Genomic DNA, 27134 nt, shown 5'->3' on the forward strand with positions numbered 1-27134 from the left:
CACAGTAAAAGATAAAATTAAAAAATATTTTTTCAAAATCCACATAAATGCAGTATTACCTGTCTTCTAACAATTCTATTTCTAAATCATAGTTTGTAGAATGCTGGAACTGAAAGGAGCTCTTAGTTTACGGAAGAGGAAACTGAGGCCCAAAGAGGGCCACTGATGAATGTGGGTCAGTCAGGAGGTTAGGAACAGAGCATGTCCTCCTAGCTCACCCAGTGCTTTCTGGCCTAAGTCACCTCTGCCTGTTCTCAAACCTCCATGGCTAGTGTCTCAGTCAGACACTTGGGCTGCCGTAACACAATGCCACAGACTGGGGGGTTTAAACAACAGAAATGTATTTTCTCACAGTTCTGGAGGCTGGAAGTCCAAGATCAACGTGCCAGCCAATTCAGCTCCTGGTGAGAACCCTCTTCCTGGCTTGCTGATGGCCACCTTCTAGCTGTGTCCTCACATGGCAGAAAGAGAGAGATATCTCTCTCTCCTCCTCCTCTTATAAGTCCACCAATCCTATCAGTTCAGGGCCCCACTCCTATGACTTCATTTAACCTTAATCACCTCCTGAAAGCCCTATCTACAAATGCAGTCACTTGGGGGAAGGGTGGTTAGGGCTTCAACACATGGATTTTGAGGGAAACAATTCAGACCATAGCAGCTAACACTAGGCACTTACCACATGCCAGGCCTTGTGCTTTTGCCGGAGCCTCCTCTCGTCTTTCCAATCTTTCACTGGTGGAGTGCCCCTGGACTCAATCTTGGCTCTCTTCTTTGCCTATATCCACTACCTGAAGTGACTGAGGTCAGTTCCACAGCCTTCTCACAGTTATGTCTCCAGTCCTGATCTCTCCAATGAACTCAACATTTCCTTATGTGAAGATGCTAATGCATCTCAGATTTATATCTAAAACTAAACTCTTGATTGTTCTCCCCCAAACTTGTCCCTCGTTCATTTTTCCCCATTTTAGCAACCCTATTCCACTTGCTTGAAGTCAGCCTTTGACATTTCTCTTTCCATTCCAGGAAATCCATTTGCAAATCCTGTGAGCTCTGCATTAAAATGAGTATTTCTCAATTCTAATTCTGGGTATTTTTCTGAAGAAAATAGAAACATTAATTTAAAAAATATATATACACCCCTATGTTCATCGCAGCTTTGTTTGCAATTGCCACAATATAGAGGCAACCTAAGTGTCCATTGATAGATGAATGGAAAAAAAACATATTCCTCAGCCATAAAAAAGAATGAATCTTGCCATTTGCAACAACATGGATGGACCTTCACGGTATTATGCAAAGTGAAATAAGGCAAACAGAGAAAGACAAATACTGTGTAATTTCCTTTATACGTGGACTCTAAAAAACCAAACAAATGAACAAACAAAACAAAACAGAAACAGACTCATAGATACAGAGAACAAACTGGTAGTTACCACAGGGGAGGGGGTGGGGGGACAGGCTAAATAGGTGACGGGGATTAAGAGGTACAAACTTCCGGGCTTCCCTGGTGGCACAGTGGTTGAGACTCTGCCTGCCAATGCAGAGGACATGGGTTCGAGCCCTGGCCCAGGAAGATCTGACATGTCACAGAGCAACTAAGCCAGCGCCTCACAACTACTGAGCCTGTGCTCTAGAGCCCGGGAGCCACAACTACTGAGCCCATGCGCCACAACTACTGAGCCCATGCACCACAACTACTGAAGCCCGCGTGCCTAGAGCCAATGCTCCACAACAAGAAAAGCCACGGCAATGAGAAGCCCGTGCACCACAGCGAAGAGTAGCCCCCGCTCGCCGCAACTAGAGAAAGCCCGCGTGTAGCAATGAAGACCCAACGCAGTCAAAAATAAAAATAAGTAAATAAAAAAAAAAGAGGTACAAACTTCTAGTTATAAAATAAATAAATCACAGGGAATATAATGTACTGCATAGGGAATATAGTCAATAATATTGTAACAACTTTTTATGTTAGCATTGTAACTAGACTTATCATCTTGATCATTTTGTAATGTATAAAAATATTGCATCACTATGTAGCACAACTGAAGCTAATGTAATATTGTATGTCAATTATAATTCAATAAGCAAAAGATTATTTCTCACCTTCCCTCCTCGAATTCTCCCCATACAAATTATCATCCCTTCTTGGCCAGCCTATTGTAACAGGCCCCTGTCATGGATTCTGTGATGCACTAATCAGGTCCCCCTTCAGGACTGAGGCACTTGTTCCCCCAGCTGCTGGGGGTTCTGGCTGCTGAAGTCTCAGAGTTGCATCCCTCTTTGGGAATGGCCCTCAGAAAGGAGCTGCTTCACCCAAGGTTGCTTTTCTCCCCAGATACCCACCTGGGTCAAGCCCTCATTTAATCCAAATGTCTGTTCAAATGCTATCTCATTACGAAGGCCCTCTGACCACTCGTATGCAAAATAATATCCCCTTTATTCTCTGGCTCCCTGACTCTGCTTTAACTTTTCTTCATAGCATGTCTCAGCCTCCGACCCATATTTATTTGTCTATTTATTTATTGTTCTAGAATTTAAGCTCCAAATACTGGGGGTACGTGTGTCTGTGTGCGCTGGCGACTGCTTAGCCCCAGCACCAAGAACAGAGTCTGGTAGCACGTGGCAGACGTTTGTATCAGTTTCCTCTTGTGGCTGTAATAAAGTACCACAGACCTAGTGGCTTAAACAACACAAATTTGTTATTGTGCAGCTCTGGAGGTCAGAAGTTTGAAATGGATTTCCTTGCTTTTTCCAGTTTCTAGAGGCCTCCTGTATTCCTCGGTTTGTGGCCCTGTTTCTCCATCTTCAAAGTCAGCAGCAAAGCATCTTCAAATCTGTCTCTGACTCGTTCCTGCCCGCCCCCCACCCTGCCTCCTGCCTCCTTCTTCCACTTCTAAGGACTTTTGTGACTACACTTGGCCCATCGCATTAATCCAGGATAATCTTCCTATTTTAAGGCCAGCTGATTAGCAACCTTAGTTCCGTCTGCAACCTCACTTCCCTTTTGCCACACAACCTAACATATTCACATATTCACAGGGGATAAGGACATGGATACCTCCAGGGGTGCCAATATTCAGCCAACCTCAAAACTCAATAAATATTTTATAAATAAATGAATGATTATCTAATTTCACTCATTCAGCAATCCCTTAAAATCAGTGCTACTATTCTCCCTTTTTACAGATGAAGGAAATAAAGCCTGAAATGTTAAGTCACTTGCACTTAGCTAGTTCACCTAGCTAATAAATAACGAAACAGAATTTCAAGTATAGACAGGCTGACTTGAATCAGTCTCTGACTGCCCCCACTTGCTTCATTTTCCTGTAATTGTCAACTCGATCTCCCGCACTAGACTCAGAGATGCTAGAGGGCAGAGACCATGGCTTTGCATATTTGCAACCCCAAAGCTCAGCCCAGGACCTGGCAAACAGCAACAAGAGCAACAACGGTAATAACAGTGGGAATGTACTGAGCACTTGACATGTGCCAAGCACTGTTATAAACATTTTATCTGCACCCCAAAATATTTGTTGAGTGCATGTTGTATGGATAAAACCATCTTTTCTCACTAAATCTCATTTTTAGCCCTATCTAATACTCAAGCTCTATACTAAATGTGCAAATTAAGTCATATTGAATTGGAGAGGCTCTAAAATATCATCAAGAGTAGGATTATTTCTGTCTTCTGGTCTGAATCCAGAATCCCAACTCATCATCAATCAGTCTGTCTAATGAATGAACATTCACTGTGAATAGATTTATCCATTCTAGATTAAGACTTTGATTTGACAAACTAGAAAATAATGACTAAGACACACAGAGGTCTTCCCAGTTCCCTAAGCACGCTCACATATATATTTAACTCTCAGAATGGCATTGTACGTAGGGGAAGAACACATTACTACTCCCACTTCATGATATGAAAGCTTAGACTCAGAAAACCTACGTAGCTAGCCCAAGGTCATCCAAGTAGTGAGGACCGCAGTCCAGATTTCCTCCTTCTAGCTCCACACTTTTCTGCTGCATTGTGCTGCCAAGTAGAACATCATGTGCCTTTTAGAACGGGGACTGCCCATGCAGACTGGCAAAGCTCAGCGCCCATGCGGATTCGCGGGGTCTGTGCCAGCTCCTCGAATCTGGTTTACCCACTCAGATCACCCGGCCCTCCCGATCACGAGGTTTACAATTTCTCAGTCTGCACAATGAAAGAGAGGCCCTATGAATTCAAATCACTCCATAAAATCTACCAAAAAGCAAGTGGGGGAGCAGGGAAGAAGGAACAATTGCCATTGGGAGGGCTTTTATTTGCCCTGAAAATTAATATTTTTACTGAATATAAATTCTGCAGGAGATTCAGGGGAAGAATTTAACAGGTTTAGGAGAGTTCTATTCTGTTTTCTTTTTATCCACTTTTCTAAGCATCCTTTCTATTTCCACTGTGCTTTGAAAAGAGTGCAAGAGGACTCAGGCTCTGGGATAAAGAGAGAAAGAAGAATCCTAGAGTTACGGAGCCTGGCTAACCCCTTTTCTGTGAAGCTCTGTGTGCTCCTTTGTGCAGTAATGAAGAGATGGGAAGAAAAGAATTGTCCCCACATTATCCACCACTAGGCCAGCCAAAAGGACCTCTGACTCAAGGAGTGAACCATACCCACTACAGGCTCATTCCCCTTGCATCTTTGCTGCCAGATGACACTCTCAGAGAACTCTGTCCCCACAGCAATTCTCCATGGTTTTGGGGTCAGGAGCTGCCACGGGAAAAGTATCTAATTCCACTTTCACACACTTGTGGTGTCAGCAACCCAAATATGGAGGTCTATTTTAATCGCATTTTCACTACTCAAAGGCAACAGTGCAGGGAAAGAAGCCCACTTGTCAGAATCAATGAAGAAATCTTCCACTTCATTTCTAGGCTATAATCATACTGAATTCACCTCACCAAACATCCTACAAGGTTTGGTGTTCCAAGTGACTCGGGGGTCTCTAAGTCCAATCCACACTGCATACTCTAGCCAGAGAGAATTTTCTAAAGCACAGATTTCTCACTGTCAAGTCTGTTCTCCGAATTGTCTCCAGAGTGATTTTTCTAAAACATACACTCATTTATTCCACAAGTATATATTCAGTTGCTATTAGGTGCCAGGCACTTACCTAGGTATGGTGAGTGATCAAGGCAGGCAAGTACCTGTGTTTGTCTAGAGAAAGGAGACAATGCTAATCAAGTAAACAGATAAACAAGATTAATCAGATAACTTAGTAATAGAAAGAAATCAAAATAAGTCTTGGGATAGAAAGTGACATGGGTGGAGTGATACTTTGGGGGTAAGTCACATTTGAACCAAGGGCTTAGAGACAAGAAGGAAATTATGCCAAGATCTAAGAGAATAGCATTCCAGACAAAGGAAGGAGGAAATCCAAAAGGTAGAAATGAACATGGTTGTTTGCAGAACACAAAGAAGGGCCAGGAGGCTGGAAGATACAAGTAAAGGGAAAGTAGTGGGAGTTGAGGCAAGAGAAGAGAGGCTGGGACAGTAGTGGTAGAAAAGCAAATACATAGGTAGGCTCAAGACATAGCTTGGAGGTAGACCTCATAGCACTTTCTGATTGATTTGACATGGGACATAGGAAAAACATAATCAACGATGACTCTGTCTTTTGGGGTTTGAGCAGCTGAGTGGATGGTGGTGACATTTTGAGTGGGGACAAGAAGGGAACAAAGTTGGGAAGAAAACAAGTGTTTTGCTTTGTCTGTGTTACGTGTAAAATGTCCACTAGACATTCAAGTGAAAGTATCAAGTCAATAGCTGGATACACAAATCCAGAGGTAAACAGTCTGGGGGAAACATAAATGTAAGTGTCATTGGCATATATCCTTGTTACTTGCAGCAGTGGAATTCCTGGGGAGAAAGGATAAAAAGAGGGAAGAGCAGAGCCCTAGGGCACTCCAATATCCAGAGGTCTAGCAGTGGAGGAGGACCAGCAAAGGACAGTAAGAGAGGGTGGCCAGTGAGGTGGGAGGAAAACAAGGGCAATGCCACACAAAGAGCCAGGAAAAGAAAGTGATCAAGGAGGGAGCAATTAACTGTGTCAAGTGTTGCTAAGCAGTTTAGTTTAAAAAAAAAAAAAAGGAAGAGAAGTGATCAGTGGCTGTAGCAAAATGGAAATCCCTGGTGACCTTGAGAGGAGAGGTTTCAGTGGGATGACTCACTCCTGCCTGGCACGGCACTCACAGCCCAGACTGGGGCTGGCAGATGCCTTCCAGGCTAGTGAGCACATGCTACAGGGTCCTGGATGAAAGGACACATGACAGTACCTCCTGGAGGAGAAGGCTTTATGCACAAGGGATGTCTGAGCTCTTACTTTAAGGTGCAAATGCGTTTACAGAGTGAGGAAAGCATGGGGGTGGCAGACAGGTGGGAGGATGGTGAAGGACATCAAAAGTAGAGGGAAGAAAACCTATGTGAAGAAACAATTGTGAAAGGACTTATATGCCTTGGGATGGTGCAGTGGGTGAACGGTGGCCCCCAAATAACATGTCTATATCCTAACACCTGGAACCTGTGAATGTGATCTCATTTGGAAAAGGGGTCTTTGCTGATGTAATTAAGGATCTTGAAATGACTTCATCCTGGATTACCCTGGATTATTATGACAAGTATCCTTGTGAGAGAAAGGCAGAGGGAGATTGGAGACAGGAGAGAGGGGAAAGACCCACAAAGGCGAGGTGAGGATGGAGGCAGAGATGGGAGGGATGCCACCACTGCAGAGCCATGGAAGCTAGAAAAGGTAGGGACGGATTCTCTCCTAGAGCCTTCAAAGGAAGCACAGGCCTTTCAACCTTGACTTCAGACTTCTAGCTTCTAAAAGTATGAAAGAGTATATTTCTGTTCTTTTAAGCCACCAAGTTTGTGATAATTTGCCTCAGCAGCCCTAGGAACCTAATACAGATAGACAGAAGTTCATTGTGGCAGGCGTTCAGGATGTTTTTCTGGGTGCCCAGCGACCCTTCTGTTACACTTTTCTATCAGATGTGGATCTGAGCCATGCTCTCCTTCCTGGGTAGCAAAGAAAGCAGCCACTTACAGCTAGCCTGGCTTCTTTACAAGGAAAGCCAAGGCCTGTTAGTCAAAACCAGACATAACAGTGAGGACACCTAGGTTTCTAAAAGAGGCAAGGCCAAAATATGCTAATGGAAGGGAAAATCCTTTCCTCTATAGGACTTCGAATGGGGTGGACTCATTTTAAAAACAGACCAAAACCCCACTACTGCCTCGGTGAGGCATATCTGCCTGGTAGGTAAGCATAAAGAAATCAGCCACCGCTCTCAGCAAAGGTGATCTGAACTGGAACTGTGGACTCGCAATCACCCAGGGGACCAGAGCCACCCTTACCTCTCACTCTGGGACCTGCAGAAACCTGAGGTGTCACTCAAATTTGTGAGATCACAGAGAGGTGGAGCAGGTTGTTGGGCAGAGGTGTGCAGGGAGGGCACCAGGCCACAGAGGAAAGCATGTGGGGAAAGGGGACTCCACAGAGACAGGAACCCATCAGTGGAAAGGAGACATCGTCCAGGAGGACTTTAAGGCCCCCTGTGTGGCGTAAAAGAACAAGGAATCAGTATCCAGATTTTGTGGCTTGATACTGTATGTCCCTTCTTAGATCTGGGAAAGAACCTCATAGAATGGCACCATTGTCCACTGTCCGGCTGACGGGTCTGGTGAAGGCTGGTGGGGCAGGCTGGGGAGGGGAACCCGGGGTCTGGTGAAGGCCTTAGGTGCCTCTATTCTCTGGGATGGGAGGGGCGCTGTGTCTTGCACCACCCCACCTTCCCCACCTCCCCGCCCGAGTTCCTACGTGAGAGAAGTCACCTTGGGCGATGACAGCAGCAAAGAAACCCCTCCCCAACTAAGCTGGGAGTAAAACCAAGGTACTGAGGTTTTCCAGCCATGATTAGATTTGCTTTATATAGCAATTACTCTAAGAGCAGTGTGGAAAATGGAGTGCATGGGAAGAAACTGGTAACAGAAAGATCACATTCCAGAATGTTTAAATAACAGTCCAAGAGAAGGATGAAGACGACCAGATGAAGGCAGTGGCAGTGTGGGCAGAAGCGCTCACTGAATAGGGGGCCCTAACTTGGGAGACTGAGCTGAGAGCTGTTCTGTTAACCAAGATGTGGACAGAGGCGAGTGGCAGGATTCTCCACCTGATCCCTATTCCCAGAAAACCGGGCTGTTGGAACACCAGGGCTCCTCAGGGGTCAAGAGAAATCCTGGGCACTTCTGTGTTTGAGGCTTTTGGTGCTTTAAATAAAAAGACAGAAATGCAAAAACAGGGCCAAATAAACCATGGTACCTCTGAAATATTTCCTTTTTAAAAATTATGGCTTGGGGCTTCCCTGGTGGCGCAGTGGTTGAGAGTCCGCCTGCCAATGCAGGGGACACGGGTTCGTGCCCTGGTCCGGGAAGATCCCACATGCCGCGGAGCGGCTGGGCCCGTGAGCCATGGCCGCTGAGTCTGCGCGTCCGGACCCTGTGCTCCGCAATGGGAGAGGCCACAAGAGGGAGAGGCCCGCGTACCGCAAAAAAAAAAAAAAAAAAATATGGCTTTTAAACTGCATGCACGATGCAATGCATGTTTGTTTACTCTTCAAAGGCAATCATAGAAATGATCAGTTTATTTATTATACCATCAGGGCTTTGGTCTCATAAAGAGATGCAATTTTCAGTTGTACAATGAGAGTCTTCTCTCAGTCTTGGCAGTGTCTTGCTGAGACTGTGTGCATAACCCCGATTAGAGATGAGGTTAAAAATAGACATGGGGGGCTCGACATGAATGTGAGACCTAGGCATGCAGTCCTCTGGATAGACACGGGGGCCTGCATGTGGATGTCGAATCCTGAAAAACCGCCCAAAGTAATAATTAATCCAAAGGTGCTGGCTGGAAAGACCTAGAAGCCAGAGAGACCAGGCTGAGAGTAAAAGCAAGAAGCCAAGGGGGTAGAGCCCAGAAGCACCCCAAGACCCACCAGCTGGCAGCCACATGGGTGGGGATATGCTCTGAGACTTTAAGGAGACAGCCTGGAGCTGAATCACTTAGTCCCTCCAGCCAACTGGGCAAGAATAAAAGCACATTTCATAGGAACGCAGAGCTTCTGATCAGGTGGGAATTTGTCTCCCCCTCCCATAGTACTCTTTTGAGACTTAAGTCCACTAGAGTGGCCTTTCTTGATTAGGATTCTGATCTATATTTGCTTATTCTCTTATCTTCTATCTCTAGCTCCCGGCACATGTACGATGGGGCAGTAGAGAGCGGTGAGAAAAGCACTGGCTTCGAGGTCACACAGATCTAGCTTCAAATTCTTGGGCACAGCAGTGCATTATTCTGAGCCTTGGTTTCTCTACTTGTAAAATGGGGATGATAGTAGTAACTGCATAGGATTTGTTGCGAAGATAAACAGATAATGGTTGTGAAGGTGCCTTGTGATCGCAAAGCATCACAGGCACTAGCCCGAAGTGAGGTCATGCTTATTGTAATTGGTGTGGGGAACTCCCCCGGCCCAAGATAGGGGGTCAGGGGCTGTAGCCACAGCAGCATAACTTGCAGCCTAAGGTTCCAAGCAGCCATAGCTCCCTCCCCATGACTCAGTGCCATGAGACGCCTTTCACCCCAACTTCTCTTTCTCTGAGGCCCGTAACTACCTGTTTCACTCCAACTGGCTCTTGCATGGCCTAATTTGGATCTGTTTTTCCATATATATGACTCGAGCACCATCCTGAGCCCAGGTCCCCTTTCACCACCATAGCTGTCCTACAAGGGCCCTTGCTTGGGCACTGACTGTGAACATACCTGGTCTCTATTGGTGGGAGGAGCAGAATGAGGAGGGGAAACGCGATCACAATGACCCTTCACCAAGTATGCCCCCATGGACAAGGCTTCATGTTTCATCCTGGTTGTTCTTCAAAGCCCAGCTAGCATATAACCTCCTCCAGAAAGCTCCTTGATGTTCCAGATGTTCTGGACTCTGAGTCTCATCTGCTTCCTCTAATGGTCCTGAGAACTCTGGGCCTTAAATGATAATGATGTGAATTCATGTAGATATTTCTCCTGCCATACCACGCACTCCTTGATTTATCTATGATTTACAAAGGTATCCTTCACAGTGCTGGACATATAGTGGATGCTCAGTAAAGTTTATTGAGATAATAACAAATCCCCTCATTAAGGTTTTCTATTTACCAAAGGTATCTTTTCCCTGCCACAATGTCAGTGCTTTATAGCAGAGGTCAAGAAACCAAGACCCACCACCTGCTTTTGTAAATAAAGTTTTATTGGGACACAGCCATGTCTGTTTATTCAGTGTCTATTTCTGTTTTCATGCTACAGTGGCAGAGCTGAGAATCATGACAGAGACCTCACAGACTGCAAAGCCTAAAATATTTACTATCTGGCCCTTTACAGTAATTTTGGTCACCCCTGTTTTACAGCAAGGAAGTCCAAATTTTCTCATCTACAACACAGGAATAATAGCAACAAGAACAACAACCGGGCTTCCCTGGTGGTGCAGTGGTTGGGAGTCCGCCCGCCGATGCAGGGGACACGGGTTCGTGCCCCGGTCCGGGAAGATCCTACATGCCGCGGAGCGGCTGGGCCCATGAGCCATGGCCGCTGAGCCTGTGTGTCCGGAGCCTGTGCTCCACAATGGGAGAGGCCACAAGAGTGAGAGGCCCGCGTACCGCAAAAAAAAAAAAAAAAGAACAACAACCAACATCACAGAGCTGTGTGAAGATCAAAAGGGATAGTGGAGGTAAAATTGTTCTGTAGAGGGCATCCACACTGCCCACCACACGGGGTCAAGATGAGGCTGGAAATCTCAAGAGATGATGTGAGAAGTGTGAAGATTCACTTAAGGGATGGCCCGTCCCATCTAAGCTGACACCTGGTAAACATACAGTGCTACACAAATACAGAACTCAAACATCTGCCCATAAGGAATCCAACTCCACCCCGCCCTCCAGGGCAGATTCTCTGCATACGACATTAATTCAGATGGGGCTGTGTCTGCGGGAGAGAATGACATGGGCCCCTGAATGTTCCTGTTCCTCATTTATGATAAATGCTCTGAGAAGTAAGGAAGTCCTTTAATTAATGCCATTGGCAGATTTGCATAACTGCTGGTTGTAGTAAATAAGAATGATTTTTTACTTGATTTGATGGAGCTAACATGAAAACTCCAAAATATTTTCAATTAGCCTCCTAGCTAGTTATCAACATGGATCTCACACATCCTAAGGTGGGCCTCCAAGTCTTGAGGCAGTGGCATGTTTTAAGACCCAGGGGAAGTGTGGGTGATGGGGTAGGCTGGTGGGGACAGAGCCCTGGGTTTATAAGGAGGAAGGAGACATTTTGTTGTGACTGAGATGGAAGAGGTGTTCAGCACGAGGGCAGAGCTGGGGCTGGGATTTGAAGGCCATGCTGTTTCCGGCTTCAGGCTGTCTATGGGCTGGGTTGGTAGGATAGGAGCTATTCTCTTAACAGTGGGCATGGAGCACAGCTGACTTCATCAGGCTGAGTTGTGTCATCCACCTTACTGAGATATGAAGTCTTCCCCAGAAAGGGGAAGCTGTGTGGGGACAAGCTTGAGCCCCAGGCTCCTGACACCCACGTGGCTATCGTCTCCCCACCCCATGCTGTGTCGGTACCTTACTGTCCATCAGACACCTTCACTGCCATCATCCCACTGAACCTGGGAAGGAGACAGGGATCTGAACACTCTGATTGTGCAGAGGAGGAAACCGAGGTCCAGAAAGGAAACACTGCATGCGAGCTCCCACCAGTGGCACACACATATGGGAACGTGGCTCCGGGCCCTGCGGTCTTTTTCTTCACCACGCTGCCCGCTGTAGTAATGGCCTCCTGGCTCTCCAACCCTGACTACAAAACTCTAGGCTGTTCCTTCTGATCCCAGTGCCAGCAGTGAGGCTGGACCTCTGCTAGGACCAGACTTTCTGTCTGAGATGCCCCTACTGGGTACCCCCAAATTCTGCTCCCTGTGTCATGACACAAGAGTCCTACCAGAGCTGGGGCTAGGGCAAGGAGGGAGAGGCAGCAGGGCACAAACTTAAGGAGGTGCTCACTTTCAGGGTCACGCAATTACCTTGTTATGAGGATTAAATGAAATAAAGTGCTTAGAAACAGAACCTGGCACACAGATAGTGCTATAAAACCATTCACTATTGTTAACAGTAGTAGTAGCACTAGTAGGAGTAGTGTTGAGAGAATCTCTGTTTCTTCCTGTGTTAACTAGAGATGAAATTAATTTTTGTCAGTGAATAGACTGTGACTGTTCTGAAGCTATATGAATGTGAGCTATTATTCTTCCAGAAGGCCTTATACTACTTTGGGGTCTCAACTGTCCCTGAATGAGGGACAGTTATCTTTGTCCTATTCATGGCCACAAGTAACCCCTGACCCTGCCCTGCCCATCTTACATGCCAAGAAGCTTGGACTCCATGCTGGAGCTAACAGGAGCCACTGAGGATTTCAAGCTGAAAGTGATATGGCAAATCCATGCTTGATGAAGACCTCTCTGGCGGTGTGATCTTAGGCCAGAAAGGGCCAGACTTGAGGCAGGGAGGCCAGTTAGAGACAAGTGAACAGTCCTGGCAAGAGACAATGAGGTCTGAAGTAGGGCAGTGGTAGTGAGGCCAAGAAAGGACCACGCAAGAGAGTGTAGATGGGGAAGTGAAATATGTTCATCACTCCTGGAAAAACAACTGTGAATCAGTGATACCATCTTTATCCCCCAAAGCAAACAGATCCTTCATTAGTGCTAGCAATTGGGAGCTGTGTGAGGTTTGGTACCCACTAGCTGCTAAACGTGCATATAAAAGGAAGCACACCATATGCTGTGATGAGTTTATGCCAATTGGCCCCACTCAGATATATACAGCTTTAATTTTAACACTTTATTTGAACAAAAGTCTACTTCTAATGAAGCTTAGGATTCCCAGAGTTGCTTCCTGCTGGCCAATTTGACTTGATTTCTTTCCTCAGTGATGAAATGTCTCTTTCAATAAGTATGTCTAGGATTCAGATGTCAACTCAATAGAACAGGAAACTTCATGGACAGATGGAATGAGAGGTCTTTGAAGGTAACGAGCTCCCTGTCACTGGAAGCATTCAAGAAAAAGCTGGATGGCCACTTGATGGAGTAGTTGCAGAGAAGATTCAAACATAAGAAGGTGAGTGGGATGGGGATGTTAGACCTGATGACCTTTAAGGTCTTTAAGAACCATGACATTCTAAGAGGTTGAATCACAAATGTAGTTCTTGGCTGATTAGGGGAAGCCCATAATCACAGCAGAGTCAGAATGAGGATCTAAGATTTTTCAAGCAAATTCATAAGTTATAACCACCTTAGGGAAGAAATCTGGCCAACCCATGGGCCAAGATAGCCCTAGGGCATAAGAATGGAAACGTCAGCGTTCAGTGTCATTCCTAAAGAGCCTGGAACAAATGAGAAATTTCTTTTAGGGATAAGAACTAGGAAAACACTGGTTTTCTCTATGTAACTAACCAGGTGTGTCTTTTCACTTTTGCCATTAGGAAGCTCAGAACTTAATTTGCACATGAAAATAACAACAGTGTAGACCCTTGTATTAGTCTGTCATCAGTGCTCTCTCCTATCCTACCTTACCACCATGCTGGCCTCTTATTTTAATGTATACCTTTCCTAGACCTAATACTGTTTGTTTGTTTTTTAATATTTATTTATTTATTTATTTTGGCTGTGCCGGGTCTTAGTTGTGGCATGCGGGATCTTTGTTGCAGCGTGTGAGATCTTCAGTTGTGGCATGCAAACTCCTAGTTGCAACATGCGTGTGGGATCTAGTTCCCTGACCAGGGATTGAACCCGTGCCCCCTGCATTGGGAGCACAGAGTCTTAGCCACTGGACCACCAGGGAAGTCGCCCTAATATTGTTTTTAATCCATGGTTTACATTCTGTTGCTTCCTATAAACTACCTCAACTGCTCTGAGAAACAAGGAAGGAAATAAATAATAAAATACATAATAAACCACCATCTGGGATGCCAGTTATTGTATTCCACTGATAAATTGTGAGGAAACAGCACAGGGAGCATTAATCTGGGAGCCACTTGAGTTATCAACATTCCTGTGCTGTGGTGGGAGTGAAGTTAAGGTGTTTCCTAAACTCAGTCTCACTTTCTGTAAAATGGGCTGAAGCACTGGCTGGGATTGGGCTTTGGCTCCCAAGATCTCCTTCTCCTAGTGCCCTGCCCAGGTTCCCAAGTGCATCTCCAAATGCTGTCTCTCTGCCAAGTTCAGGCCTTCCCTGGACTTTGAGGTTTCCTGCCCATAAACAACATCCTAGGCTTCTTATTTATTTTTTTAAACAATACATGTATATAGTATTCATTATGTTTCTTGCACTATTTTGCATACTGTAATATAGTGATTAATGTAAATTTCATAATGATTTTATGACAGAGGTACTCTTTATGCCCATTATAAAGAGAGGAAAAACCGAGGCCTTTACAGACAAAAAGTCACTCGTAATTGACAGAGCCAGATTCAAAACCCAGGAAACTAAGCTCTGAGTTCATGCTCTTAACTATATGCTCCTTCAAATCCAGTCATGACTTTGGCTCAGCTCCCTGACCTTATTAAAATCCCTAACCTGGATTATTAGCTCTCCTGGATTATTGCCCTCCTGCCACCCAATTAAGCAAAGATTTTTCTGAGTACCTACTCTTGGTCATGCTCTATGCTGCACTGGGGACAGGAGTCAAACATATACCTCACTCACCAGAATCCAAAGAGGAATTAAATAAATGCTATGTGGAAGTTCTGGCAATGGGCTATGTCAATGGCACTTCCCTTGGTGGAGATGGTGATGGAAGGGGGTGGAGAAGAGCATTGCAGGTGGAGGGAAAAGCGTGAACAAGGCCACTCTGGGCATGAAAGTACATAATATGTGTCCCAGGGTCTGGCTCTTGGCTTTCTCTCCAGTCTGGTCTTGTATCACTCTTCCCGTTCAACTGTTTTTAATACATATTTATTGAGTGCCAACTATTAGTCAGGTTTTGTTCTAGGTGCTGAGGATACAGCAATCAAGAAGACAGCTTCATTCATGACCCCTACAAGGTAATGGAGAGATAGAGTTCATTAACAATTAAAAATTATATGCCACATGGTGGTAAGTGTGATGAAGAACATGCAGAGTAATGGGACCGAGAGTGGTGGAGGGTCACTGTTATAGGAAGAGTGATCAGAGAAGGCCACCTTGATAGGATAACATTTAGCAGAAATTCACATGGAATGAAGGAGTGAGCTGTGAAAATATCTGGTATGATGGTGTCATAGGTAGGAGGGAGAAAAAATGCAGGTGCCCAGAAAATGAACTATGTTTACCATTTTGAAGAATAGCAAAATGAGGTTGGCAGGAGAGGGGAAGGGTGAGGAAATGAGATCTGAGCTGTAGTAGGGCTCTGGACCATGTAGGGTCTTGTTCACTAGAATAAGGACTTGGGATTTTGCTCTTGCAAAAGGAAGCATTACAAGCTGTTGTGCGCCAAGCCATTACAGTCACTTGAACCTTTCTAAATCTCCGTGCAAAGCCAAGTTCTGTCCTACCTCAGGACCTTTACCCATGCTCTGCCCCCTGCCAGGAATATCCTCTCCTATCTCTTTGCTGAGCCATTTCCTATTCCCCTAAATTCAGTCCCTCAGGGAAGCTGGTCCTGACCCTCCCAAATAGATTAGATTCCCCTGCTGAACAACCTCACCATTCTATACTTCCCTTTTGTGGCACTTAGCAAAACTACCATTACATAATATAAACCATTACATAATATAACTTTCATTTATTACTGTTTCTTCCACTAGATAGTCAGCTCCATGAAGAGAAACTGTGTGTCTTTCCTCTTCACCCCTGTATCTTCGGCACCCAGCACAGGGTCTGATTCTTAAGAAGTACTCAATAAATATTTGTTGAATGCATGTAAGAATAAATAAGTGAAAGATAAGGATGAGAAGGCAGGTTGGAGCTTCTAACCCTGGGCTGGGGAGCAATTTAGGCCTTAAACCACAAAAAGGCCACATGGAAAGCATATGAGGGGTGTGGTTCAAGGTACAACTAGGCCAAGCTCTTGATGGCTATGAGCAGGAGAGATGGAAAGGTATTGAGACTGAAGGTAAAACGAATAGAAATCCATTTTTAAAACTGTTTGGTGGACTTCCTGCCCTGTGTAAAATTCTCATATTAAGAAAAAAATATATGTTATAGATGCTTTCATGAATCTGAGGACTCACAAAGGCCTCAAGGTATATCCCATGGGATTCCTCTGTGGATGCTGATAATAATCAGCTAGTAATGTACCAAACAACAAAAACAAGTACCAAGTAGCGGAAATTATACTTTATGGCAGTCAGGAGAACTGGGTTTATTCATTCATTCATTCATTGTTCTTGCAATAAATACTGATTATTGACCACAAATTAGGGGCTAGGCCTTGGACAGGCATTGGATTTAGGCTTTGTTTGTTACCTACAAAATATACAAACTTGGACAAGTCATTTAACCTCTCCATATAAGAAGGAAAACAGCCCTCATTTTTAAGGGAATGGTCATCCCTATTAAAGGGAAGTAAAAAGCCCTCCGGTACTTGAGCTGGGTCTCTATATGGAAAGAGATGATATAATAAAAGCCCTTAATTCTGTCCCTTGAGTTTCCTTTCCCTCTTGGAGTTCTCACTTCGATTCTGGTTGGCACACCCAAAAAGTCTAGAATTGTTGTCAGCATTTGCTTTGTGGCCTAGCAAAATCCCTACTTACTCCTCAAGGCCCACATCAAATGTCAGAGCTCTTGACACCTTCCCTGGCTCCCTACTCCATAAATCCCTGCCATCCTGCCCTGCTTTGAACACTCAGTGCATCTGGTGTTATACAGCTGATCACTCCTTGTGACTTATAGTTGGGTTCATCTGAGAGTGGTGCTTTCTCCCCTACTTCCCCAGCCTTTGGCTAAGTGTCTGACCCAGAGCAACATTCTCTATAGCTCCATGGGTAAAAAACCACCAGGCCAGCAGAATAGCTGACAAACCATGCTGGGATAGGGATAGGAAGAAGTTCAAACAGACTTACTATAACCAGAAAGAGACTTCTCAACTAAACCAGCCAAGAATATCATTTAGCCTCTCCGTATAAGGAGGAAAAGATGACAGCAGCTTACTTAGCCATCTGTGTGGGGATGTGCCAGGTCTCCAGATGGGAGTTTGAGCCTGAGGTGACACACCCTTGATGCCTTTCAGGCCTTGGGCATCTCTGGCTTAGGGTTGCTAATACCTTTTCTAATGTTACTAATTAAGGGACAAATACAAGACACAAATTCTTTTTTTATTTTTTTGCGGTGTGTGGGCCTCTCACTGTTGTGGCCTCTCCCGTTGCGGAGCACAGGCTCTGGACACGCAGGCTCAGCGGCCATGGCTCACGGGCCTAGCCGCTCCGCAGCATGTGGGATCTTCCCGGACCAGGGCACGAACCCATGTCCCCTGCATCGGCAGGCGGACTCTCAACAACTGCGCCACCAGGGAAGCCCACAAATTCTTAAATCGAGCAGTTGTTCCACATATATCAAAACTATGTTATCTCACTATATTGCTTTCACTTTGTCTAAAAAACAGATTTTGTTTGTCGAGTACTACTCTGTGCAGGCATTGTGCTAAGTGTTTTCTGTGTATTATATAAAACCAATGTAGTGGGCTTCCCTTGTGACTTAGTGGTTGAGAGTCCGCCTGCCGATGCAGGGGACACGGGTTCGTGCCCTGGTCCGGGAAGATCCCACATGCTGCGGAGCGGCTAGGCCCATGAGCCATGGCCGCTGAGCCTGCGCGTCCGGAGCCTGTGCTCCGCAACGGGAGAGGCCACAACAGTGAGAGGCCCGCGTGCCACACACACACAAAAAAAAACCAATGTAGTGAAATGAAGGAAGTTGTTCATTTTGTTTTTTTTTAAATTTTATTGAAGTATAGTTGATTTACCATGTTGTGTTAGTTTCTGCTGTACAGCAAAGTGATTCTGTTATATATATTCTCCTTCATATTCTTTTCCATTATGGCTTTTGAATATATTTCCCTGTGCAATACAATAGGACCTTGTTCTTTATCCGTCCTATATATAGTAATTTGCAGCTGCTAATCCTAAACTCCCAATCCTGAGGGAAGTTGTTTTTATATCCCCCCTTGGGACACCTCTCAGAGAGAAAACTTGAATATAATTGTAAGCAATATTTTGATGGACAATTTGAGTGAGAGATGAGACCCCAAAAGACATACTGAAGTAACAACAGATGAGTGCTAAAATTTTCTTCTGATGAAGAGTCAGATGTTCACTTAATGGCAGGGCTTTTGAACTGCTGAGTAGCAAGATGACTCTGGACTGTGTAATGGTGTGCAAGTTTGGGGCAGAACTGAATTGTTCAGAAATCATAGAGAAGAGGCTGAAGACAGTGTTCTGGAGGAATCTTGGGGACTGTGGGATTTCCCATCTCTCCTGGGAAATCACCAGAAAATTCTTCCTTATTCCCCAATGCTCTTAGGACATGAGGATTATTTGACAGGCTAGAAAGAGAATCTGAGGTCAGAAAGTCAGCAGACATAGGGGAATAGTCATAAATCTGGTTACATTTAATCCACAACACCATGAGGCAAAAAGTATCACCCTCATCTTACAGTTGAGGAAACCGAGGCTCATATAGATTAACAAACTTGTCCAACATATACAGCTAAAAGTGGTTGGGCAGCCATTCAAAACACAACTGCTTAATTCCAATGCCTATAATGTTTAACCCTAGGAGACACTTCCCTCTATGGTTTGATGACTGTTCCCTACCTATCAAAAGTTTGATAAGTTTACTGCTTTTATAAGGTTACTGCTCTCCCTAATTTTATTTTAAGCCATATTAATGACCGGAGAAATAGTTGAACACAGAATAGAAGGAGAGGAATGCTTAAAGCCATGGAGTGTAAATAGCCTACTGATCTCCCATCTTCAGAAAGAGACCAGAAGTGAAACTTCAGCAGGAGGAGTAATTGCATGTAAGGGAGGGAGCAGCCTCTTTGCACACATGGGCACACGCTGCTGAAAACGAGATTTGAGTTATCATTGCCATAGTCTCGACAAACGCCCACTATGGAATGACATCACTGCCAAAGCCCAATTAGCTTAGAGAAGACCCTGGCACTGGATGATGTTCCTTCAAGATGGCATGAAATTCCAAATATAGATTGGGTCCGCACTGGGCGATGATTCAAGAAATTGTATTGGCCGGTTCACAGGACAGCTTGGCAACTAGAAATCCTTGAAACAGGCTTTTGAAAGTGTATTACCCTCTAAAAAGACAGAAGTATAATAATTATACCCCAGATTCCTCAGTAAACATCTTGAAAAAGCAATGCAGAGGTTTTCTGTAAATGGTGTGGTTGTATCATAAATTATACTCAGAGAAGATGAAGGAAAAGTTTATCAAGATGCATCATTTTCTGGAGTTACTTTGTGTTTTCAGGAAAACAATTGTTCAACATTTAAAATAGCAAAAATTCCTCACATTTTATAGCTCTTTACAATTTACTGCATGCTTTCATGTACTTTATCTGATCTTACCCTCACAACAACTCCATGTGATTACTGTTGCCATTTTATAAATGAAACCTTAAGTTTAGAGAGGTATATTTTGAGGATTGTTTGAGAACAAGAATGTTGTATCACTCTTCTGTGTTCCATCAGCATGTTTCGTAGGGCCTGACATATCACAAGGACACTATAAATGTGAATGGAATGGAATACATTGGAGTAGAACTGAATGACTCGCCCAAGCCAGAAAGTAACAACAGAACTCATAGCTCAGTACACATTACCTGATGCGCTGCGACATCATTCAACCAAATGTTTACCATGCACCTGTTTTGTACCTGGGCATGTGATAAACGTTGGAGGATCAGAAGAGCATGGAAGAAGGACAGGTGTAAAAGAAGCATAAGACATGGTTCCTGTGAGAAACTGAATATACAAATGGACAACGGCCAGACCACAAATATAGACAGAACTCTGGCCCACAATCTGCAGCCATCAGACTAGGAAGTCAAACAACAACTCCTGCAGCAATCAGCCCCAAATGGCAGGAACTGATTGATAACTGACGGCTTCCCTAATTTTTGTTCTGACTTCCAACTTAGGATCAACCAGAAAAAGCCAAATATGTTCTACTAGCCTCACCCCTAGTTAGCCTGCCTCCAGCTTTCCCATGCCAACAGCCTCCAATCAGGACATGCTTCAAGCCTTTTCTTTTTTCCACTAATAAAGCTTTTCCACTTCCCTGCCTGCCTTTGAATCTCTGCTAAACCCAAGTGATGGTGGCTGTCTCCCTTGCTATTGAAAACTCTGAATAAATAGCTTTCCTTATTCTCATTTGGGTGGGGTGGTCTTTGTTTATTTGTACACTTGTGTTTAAGGCACTTATACTACAGTGAGGAGAGAAGAAAGAACAAAATATATACATAGGAAACAAAACAAGAGTTACAAAACACTGACAAAATGAGTGGTCAATTGCTTGATAAAACAAGGATTCTTAAGTACTAGTAGTGCAAAGAAATCAGTCATAGCGGCCTGGAGGAAGTATTCTATTACCAAAGTTGACTTGTCTCTGGTAAGTGGTATAGAGGTGGCCTGGATGGACAGGGTGTGAGGAATACCCAGTCACGAGATGTCACAGAGATGACCAGGTTTCCTAGGCTCACCGACTACTATGCATATCTATAGATCCACAAAGTATCGAAAAGACCATGGATATTTCTCCTGTCACTTTTAAGTGCTGGATAAAAACTGAAAGACTAGAGGGCCCACGTCTTCTTCCAGTTAAAATGTGTAACCATGAAAGACAAGCAACTATAGGAGGTGGACATTTAGATACATAAGAGGGGTGAAGAGTTAGGTGTTCAGGACCTAACTCTGATAATAACTCTCATTATCTGGTTGATAATGAGCTTTTGGAAAGGTACAAGGGAATCCTATCAAAACCACAAGATTCTTCATCAACCTGATAAAACATTAGTTCATATAATAATTACTGAGCAGTTAAGCTGTGTCAAGTATCCTTCAAGGAGCTAGAGATACAATAGTGAATAACATGGACTATGCCCTCACAGCCCTAACAATCACTTGCTTTAAGTTAAAATTTCAAAGGAAAGGAAGAAAAATGCCAGGAAAATTCTAAATCGGATCATAACAGAATTTTACATAGAAGATATAGGAAGTATCCAATAGTGCTGAGAATCCAATAGGAGAGGCAACCCAGGTATCCTTGCATATCTACACATACCAGTGCCCAGAGTATGGACATAACCAAAGTCACCCTAAAATGTTAACATTGACTAGGAAATATGTAGAACTTAATAGGACTCATATATCAGTCCTGGTATCAACTGGCTTTAAACTTCCATCCTTCCCATCCTCCAAAGGCCATCAGAATAGTATCTTAACTCTAACATAGTTGTGATCACGTCACTCTCTTGCTCAAAACATTTTAGTGACTCCCCATTACCTAGTGCATGTTTTTCAAGGCCCTCTGTTATGTGGCCTCAATAAATATTCCAGTGCATTCTTCCAAAAACCCTATCCCCCAAAGATCCCTTGCTCCATTCATTCTAGATCTGTGTTGTCCAATATGGTAGCCTCTAGCCACATGTGACTATTTCAATTTAAATTCATTAAAATTAAATTAAAGATCCAATTCCTCAGTAGTATTGGTCACATTTAAAGCGCCCAATGGCCACATGTAGCTAGTGGCTACCATGTTGAATAGTACAGATATAGAACATATCCATCATCATAGAAAGTTCTATCAGACAACACCCTTCTAGACTAATCACCAGTCTCTGAACACATTCTTTGATTCCTCACTTCTGTGCCTTTAGTCATTCTGATCCTTCTGTCTAAAATGCCATTCCCCATCTCTATCTAAAAGAATTCTAGACGTTGTTAAATTTTCCATTCAAATGCCACTTCCTCCGGGAAGATTTCCTAAGTAAAACTTAACTGCTGTCCTCTGTGTTCCTTCGAGTTACATGGAACCACTGTTTTGTCATTCATCATACTCTGCCTTGAACTAAGGTCCTTGCGTAAGTAACTGTTTCCTCCAACAGAGAAAAATGTTCTTTTAGGGCTTTGTATCTGGTGAAGAGTCTTACACATAGTTAAGGACCAAAAAACTTTTGGCTTTCTGTTCAATCCTGGCTGAACTGACTCCTGACTAAAACAAAGCAATGGGAAAGAGAATGACAATACCCAAAGGAAGAAATGAGTGGTAGGCAGAATAATGCCCCCACCCCCAAAGATGTTCATGACCTCATCCCCAGAACCTGTAAATATATTAGGTTACATGACACAGGGGGAATTAAGGCTGCAGATGGCATTCAGGTTGCTCATCAGCTGGCTCTAAAATAAGGAGACGATCCTGGATTGTCCAGCTGGGCCCAAAGGACTCACAGCAGTCCTTAAGAGTGGAAAAGGGAGGTGGAAGAGAGAGAGCCAGACAGATGGTAGCGTAAGGATTTGGCCTAACATTACTGCCTTTGAAAACCGGAGAAGGGGTCATAAGCCAGAGAATGTGGGCAACCTCTAGAAGCAAGAAAAGGCAAGGAAACGAATCCTTCTTAGAACCTCTGTCTATCAAGAGCAGCCCTGCTGATACTTTGATTTTAACCCAATGAGACCCATTTTGGACTTCTGACTCCCAGAACTATAAGATAATAAATTTGCACTTGTTTAGCCATTAAATTGTGGTGATTTTTTACAGCAGCAACACAGAGTGGCAAAAGAATATCAGAAGTCAAGATGCATGAGTTTTGCATGGATCAAAAACTGACAGTATTTGTATTCTTCATCTAGCACTTGACCTCCAAACATTTGTCCTATGAGAACAATCAGAATTGTCATGAAGGTTAATATCAGGATGTTCATTTACAGCATTATTTATGCCAGTAAAAAGGCCAGTAAGAAGGAACTAATAGCTAGCCACACAACACAGTATTATGCGGCCATTAAAAAATATCACTTCTTTGAAAATTATTCAGCAACATGGGAAAAGCTGGTGATCAAGTTCAAAAAGCAGGATACAAAACAATATATGATACCAATATTGTAAAAGTTGAAGAAAATGTTAATGATGGATTAAAAAATATTTTAATGTTAGTGGTAGTAATCTTTGTGGAATAAGATTAGGGGAAACTTTTGTTTTTCTATTTATACATTTTTGTATCTTCCAGTTGGTATGAACTTGAATTACTTTTACAGTCAGAAAAATAAGCAATTTTCTTATATAAAGCAAGCCCCTCAAGCAACAAGAACCACAAAATTAATCATGCTTTTGACTGAGTATTCTCATTCATGAAAATGTATCCTAAGGAAATAATTCAAAAGAAGAAAAGAATCTTATAAGTAAAAAGGCTTTCACAGCAATGTTACTTATAAGAGTTTAAAATTGAAAGCCACCTGAATATCCAGCAATTTAATTATGATAAAGCAAATTATAATATATTTGCTTGATAGACTATTTGGGAAGTCATAAAAATAATTAATACAAAGACTATCTAGGAATACAGAAACTACAGAATAATGCAAAGCGAAAAGCTCAAGCAAAAAACACAACGTTTACAATTATAATAACTCCAATTACATGTGGATAAAGATGGGAAAAAGAGATAGGAATTATAAGTAGTTGCTATGTTAAAGAAAAGGGGTTCTGAGTGTAATTTGTATAAGGCTGTTTTGATAGTAAATACGACTATCTGATAAAAACACACAATGGCATGTAAATCAAGAAACCTGAGGAATAAAGACTGGTTAAGAGCACTGAAAAAAAAAAAAAAAAAAAAAGAGCACTGGAATAACAATGATAACAGAAATAGAAGCAATATCTGCAAGAAAGGACACGCGAGACCACCCACACAGGGACATGTATTTTCATTCATCTATCCCGCAAATATTTATTGAGCCTGTTTCCTCACATATGAATAAAACTGTAATGAAAAATGAGGAAATGACAAACGTAAAATTTAGAGTTTGAGTTACTCTTGGGGAATTAGGCAAATTCTATTGAGGAGGGGAACCCAGAGAGTTTCATAAGGATTGGTAATTTTTTAAGCTATTTCTTTTTTTGGCTGCATTGGGTCTTCATTGCTGTGTGCGGGCTTTCTCTCGTTGTGGAGAGCAGGGGCTACTCTTCGTTGCGGTGCGTGGGCTTCTCATTGCGGTGGCTTCTCTTGTTGTGGAGCACGGGCTCTAGGTGCATGGGCTTCAGTAGTTGTGGCACGCGAGCTCAGTAGTTGTGGCTCGCAGGCTCTAGAGCACAGGCTCGGTAGTTGTGGTGCATGGGCTTAGTTGCTCTGTGGCATGTGGGATCTTCCTGGACCAGGGCTCGAACCCATGTTCCCTGAATTGGCAGGCAGATTCTTAACCACTGTGCCACCAGGGAAGTCCCTAAGCTATTTCTTAAATTGGGTACATGGATGTTCTTTTTATTATTCTTCTGATGTTTCACAAGTGCCTACAACAGTGCTTGGCACATACTGACTCACACAAGAAATTGTCGTAGGATGAAACTTTTCAGTGGCTCCCTAAAGAAAGCTCAAACTCTTTAATGTGGTGCATAGAACTGGTCTGGACCTAATTTATCAACACCTATGACATCCCACCTAATCTACAGTTACTCTTGTTCACTAGTCGCCCAAAACACAGGAAGCTTTTGGTGCCTCCGAGAGTTTGTTTCTTCTTCCTGGAATGATCTTTTTCACCTAGAGAGCCCCTAATCTCAGGCCCAGTCCACCATACCTGCTTTGTAAAACCTTGTTGATCTCCCTAATTGCTTTCTCCTCTGTGTCCCTGTGGTGTTTTCCTTATTTAATGCATTAGAAGCTGACTCGCACTAATCTATTTCAGTCTCTCACATTAATGCTATATTGCTTACCAAGTCCACTTAGCTCCATTATATTTGCAATAACACTGTGAATCTTAATTAGCCCACTTAACAGATGCAAAGTCTGAGCTTCCAAAGGTCAAATGATTTGCTAAATTCACAGTTGATAAGTGAAAGAGCAGGACTTGAACACTGGTCTTCAGATCATGTGGCCTCTGAAAGGACAGGGCTATCAGGGCAAGGGAGGGCAAAAGAAGGCTGAGGGGATAAAACTGAAGTCTCTAACAATACAGTCAGCATTTATAAGATGAGAAAGGCCATTTTCATGAGAATTAAGATAGGCCATGAAGATCTAACTCAGTGAGGTTAAGACACTTATGCTATACCTGTTAAAGTAGAAGGTAGAATGGATTAAAAGAATAACCACAAAAATGTTTTTTAATGTCAGATGAATTCAACACAATGAGCCCTACATCTCACCAAGAGATTCCCAAATAGCAGACCAGTCTCTAAATTAGGGAACCATGTCTTATTTTTTCTCTTATTCCAAGTGTCTAGAATAAAGCCTGGAACTAAAAAAGGACTCAATACCTGCCGAATTAATGAATAAATGAAAGGAGATGCCATTACAAAGCACAATTAGTTTTTAGCTTTCCTGCAACTGTTTCTCCTCGGCCACTTGGCCCTTTGAGTTCAGGGGAACTGAACTTCAGTTTCTTAAGCATTAAGTAATTCAGATCCTGAGGCATGTGTCTAATGCTCAAAACCCAATCAAAATATTCATTTGTTTGAACAGGTCAGCAATATTTAGGCAGTAAACTGGATTTAGACAGCAAACACCTGCTCTATCTTCTATACTATCTTTAACATTTAAGACATGTACAATGCCTGATTTGAAATATACCCAAAAGCCACAGATCCAAAGAACAGAAAATCTACAAAGCAAGAAACCTTGACTTGCCGTAGATAAATGGCTCTGATGAAACTAAGAGTAACTTGGAACAAAAAGACCATCGAAAAACTCAAGGGCTTTGAAACCATCCCATCGAGTGCCAGTGGCTATCCACTTTATAAGCTGATCATAGAAAACATGTTTTTGGAAAATTAGTCATTGACAAATCAGCCTTTAGCAATTCTTTTTTTGTGAACTAATTCTTGAAAAATTGACCTTGAACCAAGGCTGGACACTGGGACTAGGCACTGTGCAGGGTTTCACAGCCTGGCCCATGGAGTTAACCCATAGTTCTTGATTGAACATGGTTCTGGGATACACTTCAGGCAAATAACTGGTCTAGGTTCAAGTAAGTTGATTAAAAGGCAGTGTTCTCAATAAGAAAGGATTTAAAGAATGTGCCAAGGAGTACCTCTCCTGGAATGGGTTGAGGGTATTGCCCCAACTGCCTTCTCTCTGTGCCTCACTGTAGGTTATCAATTAGCCACAGGGAGGAAGATGTGGACAACAAGCCTCCTCAAAGAACTAAGGCTGGATCGCCCATATTACAGTTCACATTTGCAGTTACTCTGATGGGTTCTGCCATCCCCAGACCTAAACTTCACTCACTCATTCTCTCATTTAATAAATACTTATCAAGTGTCCATATCCTGTCTGAAGGGCTAAGAACACAGTAATGAACAAGACAGGCAAGGTCTGGGTGCTTACCAAGCTTACATTCTAGAAGGAGGAAACGATAATAAGAAAATATCAGGGACTGTGAAAGTTGAGAGCCCCAAAAGTTTTTGCTACTGCTGTCAACAAGGTGTTTAATCTTTATTCCATGTCCCAGAGACAATAGACAAACATTTGCTGTTAAACTAGACCAAACAGCAGACCTACTCAGATGCTCAGCAGTCCCTGGAAGGATTTGATTACAGGGGATGGAGAGGGGGCAATTTCTCTATTTGGTCCAATTTCTAAATGGAAACTCACAGTGTTTGATGCATAATGAATGTGAATAATTAATGCATCTGAGAAAGGAAAATTTCTTACCTGTCAGTTAGTTATCTTGGAGGTTACACATCCATCACTCCTCCCCTGAGGGGCTACATTTATCTCCATAGAAACTGGGGGCAACCCAGAATGTTAATTATGCCTCAATGCCAGATTTCCCTGCTCAGAACGTGACTCACCAGAAGACCTTCTAGGGC

The sequence above is a fragment of the Delphinapterus leucas genome, chromosome 6, assembly GCF_059928025.1.
Source record: "Delphinapterus leucas isolate spDelLeu-1000000601 "Yukka" chromosome 6, BTC_Dleu_Yukka2, whole genome shotgun sequence".
NCBI lineage: Eukaryota > Metazoa > Chordata > Mammalia > Artiodactyla > Monodontidae > Delphinapterus > Delphinapterus leucas.